The sequence below is a fragment of the Falco punctatus genome (genome assembly GCF_963210335.1).
Source record: "Falco punctatus genome assembly, chromosome: 14".
Classification (NCBI taxonomy): Eukaryota; Metazoa; Chordata; class Aves; order Falconiformes; family Falconidae; genus Falco; species Falco punctatus.
Genome location: NC_137594.1, coordinates 2,104,692 through 2,118,989, shown reverse-complemented (window position 1 = coordinate 2,118,989; position 14,298 = coordinate 2,104,692). Strand labels below are relative to the sequence as shown.

General features: G+C 49.6%; 1 protein-coding gene across 8 annotated transcripts in view; it reads right to left on the bottom strand.

Annotated features, from left to right (window-relative positions):
- Positions 1-14,298, bottom strand: part of ANKRD11 (ankyrin repeat domain containing 11) — a 159,731-nt gene that overhangs the window by 79,800 nt on the left and 65,633 nt on the right. The window lies entirely within an intron of this gene.

The following is a 14,298-nucleotide window of genomic DNA, read 5'->3' as shown; positions in this document are numbered from 1 at the left end:
CTCGCTCCCCCTCTTGCCACATTACAAACTGGAGCTGGAATATATTTTACAAGGGGAAAAAAAAACACACCACCAAAAAACCTCTCTGATCATCCTTGCACACCAAAGACTCCACACCAGAACCATACAGGAAAGGCTGAGCAGCTCCAGCGATGATTATCAGTGCCAAAGCAGTTAAGACCACCCTGCTCATCCAGCGTTCAGCTCTGAAGTGATGAACAGCACACGGATGCGGGGAGTTTCCAGCAATCCCTCAAGGAACCCAGGATCCCAGGCACAACTATGCACAGCTGCCCGCAGGGCCCAAGGGAAGGGCTCTGCTGCCCAGGGCAGGAGAAATACCAACGCTGCCCAAAGGGCTGAGAACCTGAGGATGGGCAGCACCACAGCTGCAGGGGCACAGCACCCATCTGCTCTTCAGGTGGCAACAGGGCCACGGCCGCCTCGCTGGGGAAGCTGTCTGCTCTCCTGCCCCTGCTCTACGCAACAAATGCTGGATTCAAATATCTGTAAAGCTCTCATTAAAAGCATGTACTGAAAAGGCTTCAAACTATTTGCAATTTAGCCCCTCACATGCCAGTCTTTCCTGGCAGGTTTTCTCTCCCTCTGCCAGGAACCCAAAGCCGCTGTGCAGGGCCTAAGAGCTGGTACGCCTTCTCTGCCTGATGAAGGCTTTGCACTGACAGCCCACTGCAGCCAGCACGCAGCTATACACCTCATCCTCCCTCTGCTTTAAAACACCCTCCCGGCAGGAGGGTTGCAGGGCTGAAGCCCAGCAGGGAGGGCTGGTTGGCCTCATCGACCAGGGGGCTGCCGGCACGATGCTGGGGTGCAGGTCCCACGTCAGCTCGACCTGCTCAGACCCAGGGCTGGTTTGGGAGGGGAAGCAGGGAGGATATTCATCAGGACCTTTGTATCTACTGGAGACCAGCGCACCATGCACAAACCCCTCGGTAGGTGCTGGGACATGGCTCGCAGCGGCTGCGACTGATGACCCAAAAAGTCTGATCGTGAGCTGAGCAGAGTGGGCCTCAGCACCGTGCTCACCACACTGAGGGCCACCAAGCTGAAGGTTAATGAGGTTCAGGCTTGCTTTAAACTGCAAGCCCAGCAAGAGGTACATGTCCCTGGGACCCTCCCGTGGGAGCAACCCCACCTTCCCGTGCTACAGAGCAGCCAGTGCCGCAGGTGCTGGGAATGTGCTGCACAGAGAGCATCACATTGGTGCTGTGTCTGAAAAACCTGCCCAGTTTTCAGCCTGAGCTGTCATCCTGGTGAGATGATTCACCATTCTGCCCTCACTGCTTGTTGAAATGCAGGAAAGGAGAAAAGCAGCTACGCGAACATTTCTTCTGATTAGGAAGGTCAGTACATTTTTAATAAAGGGCTCTTTAAAGATAATCTCATTTCAGTATTTACACATGTTAAAGAGGTTACAGAGATCAAAATGTAATGAAGTCGAGAAGGAGAGGACAATAAAAGTGTGGCTGGGATATTGCAGTGAGCAATATCTCTAGCCTGTTGGTTTAGACTACAGGAGGACTAAAGCAGCAGGGCACAGACCCCAGCGGAGGAGGTTCAGGCACCAGGAATAACTAACCGGCTGTTGCTCAACCACGAAAAATCAGTAGCACGTTTCTGAATACGACCAGTGTCTCCAGCTTCTCTTTTCCCTGAAATACAGCACATCACGCCACCCCACCAGCGAGCCCCTGGCACCTGCCCGCTCCTCGCTGGGCATGCCACTGGCACACTCAGTCTGACAGGCTTGTGCAAGCACCCCTGCTCACCCCGTGAGCGAGCGCACGCCACCTCCCACACCATCCGACACATCTCCAAACACCGCAGCAGCCTGTACTATAGGCGGAGCCCTTGTTTACCAGCACACAGGCCTAATTTAAACTCCTGAAGTCATCTCCAGCCTTTCACTATAGCAACCCCAGCAAATCTTCCCACTGTTATATGTGCAGAGCGGCTTTGCATCCAAGCTTTGCATCGGCCGAGGTTAGATCTGACAGAAGTAAAAACTGAAATATCTGCCAGCAGCTCCCAGTGTCAGCAGTGGAATTTCATAAAACCTCTGCTCCAAAGACAGAACTCCAGCATGGCTGTTCATGTGCCACAGATTAACCCTAAGGAATTAAAAATTCCCCTGAAACGCTCAACTCCCACTCCTCCGGGCATTCGAGGAAACCTGCCCTCGTTCTGCTCTGCTCTGCGTGCACTGGGTTTCTGTAACGCGCACAATATGCTGTTTGCTTTACAAAAACTTTGCGACGGTTTGGGGACGGGGGGATGCACACCAGCTCTGCGTACAGCGAATGAAGTCATGGGGAAGAGAAAGTCTATGTCAAGTTTAGAATTATTTCTCTACTGTGCTAGAGAAAATTTCGGTGCCTGTTCAAAAGCTACCGTGCATTGTTGCAGAGGGTGCAAAAGACAAAAAAAAAATATCTTTGTTTAAAACAACTTAATAGTCGCAAGATCAAGAGGAACAAAAGGGAAAATATATTCTGAGGGAAATGTGACTTCTAGAGCTCGAACAGCACTTGAAGTCCCCATCAAATAACCTTCAGCTGAGGTTGCACAGAACCAGGAGGAAGCAGGGAAGCCAGCACAGATTACCAGATCACAGGGAGGGGGTAAAGCAAAGATAACTGTTGCAAAGATCACAAGGGAACTGCACGTATTTGGCACAGCTGCACCTGTAATAGGTTAAGTTGGTGCCCTCGTGAAGTAACTGTTTTTCAAGAAGTCGTTAGTGGAGCAGGCAAGAGAGCCACAGGCATAACGGAGGTAAGTGAAGAAAGAACTGCAAAAATAGGAAAATAGTTCAAATTAATAAAAACTGTTTTCAAAGCCAAAAGGACTTGCTGCAGTCATCTCGGCAAACAGCCCAACAGGCGACAGAACATCCCTGAGTTAATTCTCCTTGCATTGTCTACAAATACAGACCAACTACAACAGATATTATAAAACCAAGACAGCATTTAAAGGGGAGCCTAATGTCCTTATGTTTAAGAAACGCAAGATCTGCTACAGCCACCAGCTAAGCTGATCTCACACCAGCCACCTTCCCAAGAAATCTGGTGCTTTGTTTCTCAGTTTAATTTCTTTAGGTTCAACTTCCAGCAGGCAGGGACTTTTCCCTCGATTTTTAAAAAAAACATCCCAGAACAAAGCAAGCAGGATGGGTGTCAGGCAAGGTCGGCCCAAAACCCGAGGGCAGCAGATGTTTAGAAGGCGAATAAACTCCCCAGCACCCTGCCCAGGCTCTGGCAGTCAATAACACATGGGCTTCCAACCCACCAGATGCTCTCAACTTTCTCCTTGCTAAGCTAAATAGCTTGTGTTTCCAGCTCCCAATGCATGAAACGAGTCTTCTGAGTCCCATTCAACCAACCAGCCTCTTCTATTCTTTTTTAAGTGAATACTATGTTAATCTCATTAGCTATGCTATGGCAAAGCCAGTCTGGGAGTTGGTCCCACCTACTACCCAAATCACCTTCAGGGGCTCCTATAACACAGGGAGCACATCAACCCCAGGGGTACTGGGAAACAAGAAATACTACTGGGTTTAGGATAACCCAACCTTATGGTGCCAGGCCAACAAAAACAGCAGTGGCCCTGGGACCCAGAGCAACCCTTGTATCACATCACAATGCTACCGAGCATCACCTGCAGGTGAGCAGTGCCAGTCACTGGCCTCACTCAGCCCTTGGCACTGGTCACTCACCCTCCCCGGCTCCAACACACCCACACCTCAAGAATTTCCCTGTGCCACACCTGCACTTACTTGCCAACATACACCACAGCCTCAGCCATCTCCAGCCCCGCACAAGTCTCCCCTGCACTCAAGTAACAGCTGGTGGCCACTTCTGCTGAGCTCCCCTCTCTGTAAAATCACAGGGCTCAAATAACAAAATACTGAGAGTCTCGAGGGTGCTTGGACATCATTTGGAAACCGCTGCCTTGACGCTTGCTTGTAACATCACCAGTATTTAGGGCACCTTTTGGTGAGAAACCAAACCAGAAATCCCAGCCAGTGCAGTCTAAGTTCAGCCCCATCTTATATTCAGCTACAATCGAGAACAACAGAAACATGTTCTGTGACCCTAAACAAATTCATGTGGTAAAACATCATCTTTAAAATGCAACGAGTCACGTGATGGCAACACACCTACGCAAAATACTCAGGCCTGCACCTGGGGAAAGAATGTAATAACCAGTTTCTGCTCCCCCACGGGAGCCAAGGCAGCGCCTGTGTCCAAAGCAGTGGGTCGCCTCTTCTCCAATGCTTTAGACCTGGCATGTGAAGTTCTGGAAATGAAAAGAAGCTGTGGCAGCTGCTCTGGAGGATGACAGCACTGCACCAGGGACATGGGGACAAGGCAGGTGAGGATGAGGAAGGTGGCAAAGCCCTCTCTGAGAGCAAGAGCACCAATGTCTGCATACATGCACAGCCTCTCCAGAAGAGGAGCACTGGGCAGGTCCACAGTGGCAGTGCTTCCAGCGATATTTTTCTGGTAGGTGCAAGGAGCCTCATGGCCGAGGTCTCCCCCCCCACGGGGTTCCCCCAGGAAGATGCACCTTCACCCATGGACCTGCCGAGGACAGGGCACGGACACGCAAGCAGAAACCAGGGCACACACCGCATGTACCTGCAGACAGCATGGTGAGAGGGAAAGCGGGGCCATTCCTTGACCATTCTAGATCTGGTTTTAAATAACCATCCTTGTCCAGATCACTGACATAAATGCTTATGAGATTATTTGATAGTTTAGGGCTGACAAAACAGACCAGGTGAGAACAAGTGAGATTCCCACCTCCCTATACATATGACCAAAGGGCACATACACAGTAGAGGGAAAACGTGCACGCTGCCCTTCACAACAAGGCAGCAGCACTGACCAGATGGGTCTTTAAATAGGATTAAAAGGAAGACAGCTCTACTACATCCAGCCCTTTCCTCCAGGGCTGGAAACCCACCCTCCTTGCAGCCAAGTATCCACAACGGGGAACCAGCCTTTTGCTTTTACCCCCTTTGTTCTTCCAAGCCACTTCCTCCCTTGTGTTTACCTTACAGACCTGCCATCTCCCTCTGGCTCACAATTCCTCCTTCTTTGGAAAGTCTTTGAGATGCACATTATACAAGATACACAAAAATAAATTGTTTTTAATCCTGCGGATTCCAGTGCTCCCAAACAAGGATCTTAAAGAGCTTTACAAACAATGGATTAAGCCTTAAGACTCCCTGTGAGGTAGGAAAGTGCCTCTCTCACAGAAGCGGAGGAAGGTGAACGAGGCTGAAGGCTGTACAGTGCGACTTTATCACCACTGCAGAAGTGACCTGTTTCTATACGCACAAACACAGGCAAGTCTATCACCGATCCATCATCAGTCTAGCAGCACCTTTGCCATTTCACTCCAGACTCCGAAGTGGCTTCAAAACCACCATGCATCTTTCAAATGCCAAACGCTTTCCTTCCCACTGTGTACCAGGAGCGCTACTCAAAGCACTCAGCCCAAGAGAAACCATCCCAAGGATGGCAGCGCCACTGGCTCCTAAAGCTGCGGGCACAAGGCTGCTCTTGGAGTACTGTTGAGACTTCATGACAACTAGCTTTCATTATCAGGCACACAGGAAGCTTTCTCAGCGTGTATTTCGAGCAGCTCACCAGATGCAATCCTACAGAGAAAGGCACCTTCTTGGTTTGCTCCTCGACATTAAGAAGACTTTGGGTCACATGCTCTGTAGCCTCAGTCTGCAACCTATATTAACGTGACATCATTTATTCTTAGTGCATCCTGGTCTGTAAAGTCCTTACGCTTCTTCCCAAATATATTTTGCATACATCTTGTAAACAAGCTTTACATCCTTTTGATCAGCACTCTGCACGGAGCCCGGGGAGGGGGAGGAGACTTCCTGTTCCACTATTGCAATCGCTCTCAGCAACGTGCTGCGCTCAGCTCTTGCCGCCCCGTGAGCAATGATGAAATTTTCTATTTTGGTGGCTTCTTCTTCATATATTTGTAGCAAGTTGGCTGTACTCTAGCCCAGCATCGCTGTTGATCTGAATGTATTTTTTTTCAAATTCATTTTAAAGTGGCAGAGCAATCTGCAGCATCTCCTTTTCAAGCCAAGATGGCCAACTAAGAGCCCTGTTCTCCAGCCAAACGTTTTCACACTACCTGGCTTCTCAGTTTCCTTGCCAGTTGTCTGAAAGCAGACATTTCTGCAAAAGAACTTGTTTACAGAAAAAACAGACTCCTGTATGCAGTAAAACACACCATCGTGTTTTCTTGCTATTGCTTATCTGCTGAAGATAAATCCGGTTTCTGCTTGCCCAGAGGCAATCAGCCAAATGCTCACCAGCTGATACCTCCCTGTACCTCGTGGCGACTCCACATGCCCAAAGCCTCGCTCCTCTTAAGACCAACCGCCTTTGAGAGGTACAGCCGTACCACACCACCACCGTGAGAGCCGATACAAAAATAAATACTCCGTCCCGGTTCCAGAGACACGACACCAGCTGAAGCTGCAGAAGGTTGGTATCTTCCTCCCTTTGGAAAGAGCAAACACACAGAGACTCCGGCGGCCACTGGAAGCCTGAGTACTGGTTAAATGGTTAAAGGCGATCGCTCGTGCTCACTTGTGACTCCAGCTCACCACTTCCACGTCCTCCCTTTGCCAGCTCATATGAGAGGCTTATAAAATCAGCACACTGTAGGCAGCCTAGCTGCAACGCCGGAATGTTATGTAGTTGGTTACTAATACAGTGCTTTGCATATTGTGTTTCAAACGCTACATGCTTCTACATGTTCAATGTCAACAAGGGGAAAAAACTGTCAGACCAAAATGAAGTCTTCCTAATATGAGTTATTAGCTATACAGCAGGCTACCAGGTGCACTGCGAAGGCCCCGCAGGGATATTCCTGCATTCGTTTCAACCCTCTCCTTTTGAGAGCCATCTCAGCTCCTTTTCTAATTATTTTCCTCTAGCTGAGATCAGTGTGCTTCTCAGCTCTGCCCGTTGCAGTCCAGCGTGGGCTTCCACATGATCTGCAGCCGGGACAGGTATCATTCGGACAGAAACGCCTTATGTTCGTCACTGAGACAAGCAGCGAGGACCTGGCAGATTTAGGATACTAAACAAGGAGGAAAAATAAACGCAGCATAGATTCTTCTGGGTTAAACCACTTCCAAATTCAAGGGAAAGCAATTTTTTTCAACAAATAGAACATATTACATGAAACTGTGGGTGTGCTACTCTTACAGATGCTCTGTGTGAACCAAAATTTGCTGAAATTATTACAGAAACATTCCACCATCTCCCAAAATAAGCATCTTTGTGTATCTTTGCCTGGTTAAATTATGAAAAAACCCTGCATAGTGGAGCACAGTTTCCATTTCCTCGCACACTCCTACCAGGGCTGTGCTTACAAGTAAACGCACCGACCTTTTCTCAAAGAAATCAGTGTTTGCTGTTCCTTATAAATTTGCAGAATTTTGGCTCATTTCCATTTCACCCACTTTTAAATACGACGCTCCCCACCCCCACACAACTGTTCCTTTCTAAGGGATGACAGGCTATCCAAAAAATAACAGGAGCACTTGAGCTCCTTGTTCCCTCCCTGGATGGCATCACTCCAGCAGCAGACAAAGGAGCACCAGGAACTTCAGACCAACCTGTTGCAGGGAGCACCTCACCTCCGTTCAGTAGTGTACCAGTTTTTCCTGACCTCCGACGACAACACTTTTCCAGCACTCCCCCCCCACCCTAGGTTTTCTAAACAATCATTCATGGCACATTTTAATTCTTTATCATTTTCCTATCAAAACCTGGACCTCAAATCCCTTATGAAAAGCACAGTGGTTACTAGAAGGATCACCCCACAACCTTGCTCTGTTTTTCTGTCACCGCTGATGTGGTACACAAAGAATGAGATTTTTCAATTTGTTTTGTCCATCAGCCAAAAATTCCTTCTAATGGACTGAATATGGTGCCTGTGCTAGTCTCTCACCGCTCCAGCTCAACTCTCACTTACAACAGTCACTGCCTACAACGCAGAGCTGGCCTCCTTTTGCAGGAAAATAAGGCCAAACCAGCTTGAAAGCATGTTTGGAATCTGGAGATTAATTCCATGTAAACTAATGCATTCAAACCTCTTTGTACAGCTTCAGAAAGGGCTGTCTGATCCCAGCGAGAAGTAGGGCAGCGCATACCCATGCCGTACGATGGGGAGGCAGGCAGAGCTGCCTCCATTTTGAAACTCTTTACTAAAGCTCGCAACCGTTAAGAAAGACGTGTCCTGCCCCGGTGAGCCGGCCGTGCCGCCGCTCAGCCACCTGCCTGCACCTCGGCCCATCGCACCCACTGCCCGGGCAGGCACGGCACCGCTGCCAGCCGCTTGCAGGCAGGGTGACGGGGCCAGGGGAGCCTGCTGAAAAGGCCTGCAGGGAAACAAAGAGGTGCCGGAGCGGACCGGAGGGCAGAGCGGCGGGTCAGGAGGCGGGAGGGCTCCCACGGGAGCCTCTGCCCAGGACCCGAAGCTTTTGTTCGGCAGAAAATGCCGGGAGCAACAAAGCCCCTCGAGGCCGTGGGGCTGCGACGCACGGCACGCTGCGCCTGGGGGTGGGCAGCACCCCGTCCCCCGTCCCCCACCCCTGCCTCCTGCTGCCCCTGCTGCAGCGCCCCTCACCAACGGCTCCCACTTTGCTCCACCATCTCTCTCCCTGGGAGATAAATTATTCAGAATGAAACCATTTTAAACTCTGTTGGGATGCTGAGCAAAGCTAAGATGGGTGGTGCTGCAGAGGAAGCTGCCAGGGACATGACCAGAAACCAGGTCTTCCTCACACAGAAGGTTACAAATGCAGTTAGAGCTGATACCGTCTGAACCCAATGCCATGAAACACTCTGAACTAACTGAACACAAAGCTCTAAGGGTACCCCATCACACTCAGAGATGCAACATCAACTTGAGTGCAAGGCCCAGGGGCCTGCCATGCCACGTTCATTCGCAGGAGGCTCCCACAAAGCCACGCCATCGGTGATGTCTGAGCACTAAACGCCTTTGTATTCCTGTATTTTCTTCCTGCCAGCCCAGCATAAAGCAACGGAAATAAAGACAGCCGAGCAGAATACGGTTTGCATGGTGACCTTCATGTGCCTGGGCAGCCTGGTGAGCAACATGGTGGCTTCACAACCATCATGCATGCAGATGTGCTTCACAGATGATGCTGCAGACCCATTTCTGCAGCTGTGCTGTCCCCCAGGCATGGGAGACTAAAGCAGGGGTGGCACGTGGAGTCCGAGAACCGCCAAATTCTTCCTGGGTGACTGGGCACACCTAGGTTCCCAACGCTGTGGGCTGCTGCCTCAGGTAGGAGGAGATGGGTCCCATCAGAGAAATGCAGGGCGGAGTCCACAGAGGTGTCCCAAAGCCAACACCCCACTACGCTGCTGGGAGGACTGGGCCACCTTGCCAAAACAAACAGGCAGCACAGCAGCACTCCGGAGGACAAGAGCCCTCCCACTGCCCTCCTGCAGGGGAATGGGTCCCCGAGAGGTTCCCAGCCACCAGCTAGACTCCAGACCCACCGTGGAGCTTCTTTCCACGAGGGCTACACAAGCAGGACCCTCTGCCACAGGCTGCCTGAGGTGCAGCACGTGGCCAGCAGCGGTTTGCAGCATGTACACTCCTTAGACACGAGCACCAGTAAGGTACTTGACACGGGGCCCCACCGTACAGATGTATTCAGGTCAGAAAGAACATCAGCAGAAAGGTAGTTCAGAGAAGCGAGGGGGTTTGTGTTGTTTTGTTTTTAAATGAGGAGACAAAATAATTAAATGGCCTGGAAACTACTCTACATTAAAAGTCACTATAGCACTAAAAATCTCGCTCTGACAGTTATGGGTGAAGCCCTTTAAAAGTTACCATGGTAGTTGATGCAGCTATTCGCCCACTCGTTCTTCAATAATGGTGGATTATTTTTTTTAATGCGATTCAACCACAAACAAGCAAATGTTGCTGAAGGAAAAAGTACTTTCTCACACCATAAAAAACCCTCCATCCTTTATCTGTGCCACAAGTGCACAGCTAAGGAGGAGACAGCAGGTAACAGGGAGCCAAGCCAAACACGCAACGCTGAACTTCGCTCCCTCCCTCTCCAGGGAGAGAGGAAATTTAAGAAGCAGATTCAGGATTTCAGCATCCATTTCACTTTCCCTTCCCCCTCCTGAACTATCGCTCCCTCGGCCCCAAACGGCTATTCAGATGCTATGTCAGCTGAATGCTGCGTTCGCTTCCTCTCTCAAACACCAGCTCAGCAAGCCTCGCAACACGCTACATGTCAGACGAGAAAGCCAAGTATTTCTGGAATACATCTTTCCTCCTTTTAATTAAGCGCCCAGGTAGAGAGCAGCTCACACAGAAGCGTTCGCTCTGCAAAAGCCGCATCCAGCAAGGCTGGCAGAGGCAAGTCGGAGCAAGACAAGGCCCAAACAAAGGAAAGCAAACACGGGCTGTAAGGGAGGAGCAGGATACAACTGCATTGACCTGCCCAGCTATTATTTTCGCAATCAAACCGAGGTCTAGAAACTCCTACGGCCAAAGGGAAAGCTTTGCCTGCCTGAGAACGCCTCGCAGCAAACTCCCCAGCAGCACAGCCCTCATCCCGTGTGCAGGTGGAAAACGAAAACCTCTCAACCCCCAGCTCAGCAGCAGTTAACTGTGAATAACGTGGAGGCTGAGGAGTCGCCTCCCCATCTGCCAGATAAACCCTGCTCCTTCCCCAGGGACCTCCCTGCACCCCCGGAACAGGGGTTGCCATAGATGAGCCCCCCCAGACGCACAGCTCCAAGCGGGGTGAGGCAGATGGGGAGAGGGAATAAGCAGCTTCCAGCACTAAGCCGGGGAGGGCAGGACTGAGCCTGCGTGCCACACATGCCGGGGGCACGCGGTGCCAGGGCGCAGCCGGCCAGGGGGCCATGCCGCCGGCCAGCCTTCTTGCCTGGTGCTAGCCTAAGCAACATGTACTGCTGGCTCTACAAAAACAATATTCCTCATTCTTAATCCAGTATAAATTATTTGTTACAATAAATACTTGCACTGAAAGCCTTGAGGCTTTACTAACAAAGCTGGGTTTGCACACAGGCTGCCAGGTTTTGAGAACTGGTTTAATCAGCTGGAGAAGCTGTTAGTGTGCTTAGGGAGCACGTTCAGGCTTTGCAAGACACAATTTAAGTGAAAAGAACCGCTGTCAGCAGCAGCTCTTTTCTCCCACAGTCCCCTCGACTCCAACTCTCACCAACCCAAAACAACTCAAACTGGGAAACGTTTTTGCCACAGTGTGAACTGGGAGAAAGCAATCATCACTGCGGCCCTCGAACGGGTCCATCCACTTAGACATTCATGTATTCGGCAAGGGGCAGTTTCTGTGCCGAAGCGTGTTTCCAGCCAGCGCCCTGGCGAGCAGCAAGCCAACAACTTTCAAGATGAATTAAGGCCACCGCCTCCGCGGAGTTATGCTGGTGGAAGGCAGCTTTGTTAAACCGAAATGAAAGCTAAAAACGTGCTACATTCACCCCATTGTTCCTTCGCCTTTTCTAATAGCTGTTTTCTCTCCTCCATCACTCTCAGGCTTCGCACGCTCAGCTGTGACTCTTTGTGCCTCCCTTTCGCTGCCTTCTGCTTCTGTTTGTCCTTTTGATCTCCACTTCTCAGCTTGTGTTTTCTGCTGCGTCCCCATCCCCCATGCCTGATTTCCACTTTTATTAGGGTGTGAGGCAGAACGACTCAAAGGATGAACAATGCGTTTTAGCTGAAAAGGCTTTGAAGCTGAATTGTGTTGTTTACCGATACATTCCCCAGTCTCCTACTGAAATAAAATAGTATTTTACCTCCACCAAAGTGCTTGCTGTTTATTTTCAGTTGGAAGCAATTATAAAAAGCTGATGGCACATTTAAATGCATAAAAACAGGACCAGGAGCACAGGAATATTATAACTTTTTTTAAAAAAAGAAAACACACACAACAAAAAATCCCAGACAACCGCACCTCCCCAAAGCCCGCAGTTTCTAGGAGAAATTATTTTGGAGTCCAATTGTAAAGCTGCTGCTGCTGCGAGGACAGGTTAAAGCTTCAACCAACTCTGAAAAGCTGTTGTGAGCCAGCACATTAGTTTGTTTTCTATACAGGCGTGCTTTCCTTCAACACTGAACAGGAATGTGTACCAAATAGCTGCTTTTCCATCCGAGAGTTCCTTTAACTCCAAAGCATTACTTCCAATTAACATGTGCTCTTTCAAGTTTAAATACTTAAACTCTTTAAACTGGACAACTTGCAGCAAGTGAGGAAGCCCAACATGCAGCTCCTGCCCCCACGGTGGCTGCCCAGCACAGGCAGAGCAGGCAGGGTTCCCTGCCCACCCCGAAGGCCAGGCACCTCTTGCACCAGCCTCAAAGCCAGAGCGCTCCATCACCAGACTCCCCAGTAGCAGCATCTCCCAAAGCTGAGCCCTGGGCTGGGTAATACTATCTATAAGTTAAGAGGCAGGATGGGAGATAAAAAGCAAAATAACATGAGCCATGGAGATAAGGCTTTAGTTCTTTGGCCTGCTCAGCGTGATGTTTCATTACCACACAGAATTACACCCCACCACGGCAGTACAAGCATGGCTCAGCCAGACAAGGGGCACAGCAGGTCCTGGGAGCACCCCGAGCTCTGGCTCTGCCTCTCACTGGGGTGCCGACCGCCACGGGCAGGAGCTGGCAGGGCTGACAGCCCAGCACTCACCTGGGGCAAAGCATGGGCTGCAGATGGAAGCAGCAAAACACACCAAAAATGCTGTGGATTCATGAGCTGTGTTAGCCAGCAGCAGCTGGGTTGGCCAACGCTACCTCGGCAGGAGAACACATTAAACCAGTAGAAAGGAAAGGGCCCGGACAAGCCTGTAAGGTATGCATCTCCAAAAACTCAACCATCAGACTCTAGCAGAAATAAAAAAAGACTAATCTCTGGGAGAAGAGCAGCACCTTAGGGCCCACAAGCCCCCCCCCCCCCGGAATCCAGCAACCGCAAACAGGCAGCTGAGAGAGCTGGGCAACTCCCCCTGCCCACTCCCCAGTGCAAGAAGAGACTTCTGCATGCTTAACAGTGAATTAAAATAAATTAAACCTCAGCTCACACAAAGTGTACAATTATTATTTTTTCATCATAGACAGGTAGATTTTCAAGCTGACTGACCAAACAAAGAAAGCATAGAATAGTTGAGTCTAAATTATGCCACTCTGACTGTAAGCTATAAACTCTGTTATTCAAAATTCAAGATTTGCAGGCTATAGAGTAGGTTTGGGAGCTGTTAATCAATGACTGAAATGAAAGCTAATGCTTTACATGATGCACAGAGCTTCCTCCGAGGGAAAAGAGATTAACTCTCTGTAGATCACAGCTCTCAACCATACAGGTTTATTTCCTTACCCATCACTATACCTTAAATAATTTAAGGCAATACTAAACCAGTAACAGAGCACAATTTTAAGCAAAGAGCTTTTATTCTTACGGAATAAAATCCTCTTTTTTTAAAAAAAGAAGAGTCTACCTGAAAATGCTGCAGCTGGAGACAGCCTACTTTAAAGAACATGGACACTGGGACATGACAGTGCCTGGAAGCTCCCTAGGCAGAAGCCAGAACCGCCTGGTCCAGGCTTGGCTACTTCGGTCTCATTTAGTTAAGAGGCACGGAGAAAATCAAGCAAAAATCATGTTATTTAAGTGCTTAAAAAAAATCTCAGGGTCTGTCATGAAATAGCTCTATAGATCAGGTAGGTGCCAAATAGTCTCAGTTAAGAAAAAGCAGCCTTAAAAGCCTGAGAAGCGTCCATTGACACACCACCAGCAGACCAGCAGCTGGTTTTCATACCCCTGCTCTTGTGCCCAAGAGTTTAGAGCTGAAGATGCAGGGACAAACTGACACCAGACTAACGCCCAGTTTGGACTTTGCCCATGTAACTTCAGGATTCGATCGAAATTCTTAAAGAAAAGGTGGAAAGTAGCTCTGTCTCCCCTCCAACACCACACATTTTAGCACAGATGAATGTGCCGAACCAACATGTGGAGAGGCGTGGAAACCCTACCGTAACAAATGCTACCAAAGAGGTATCTGATCTCCTGGCCTCACCAGCACTCAGAAATGCTAACTCTGCCTTACGGGACCAGAGGAGCACACGGTTACGTGGGGCCTTGAAGTGAAACGCATAAAAGGATGACATTCAAAATCTGCAGGTGTCTTG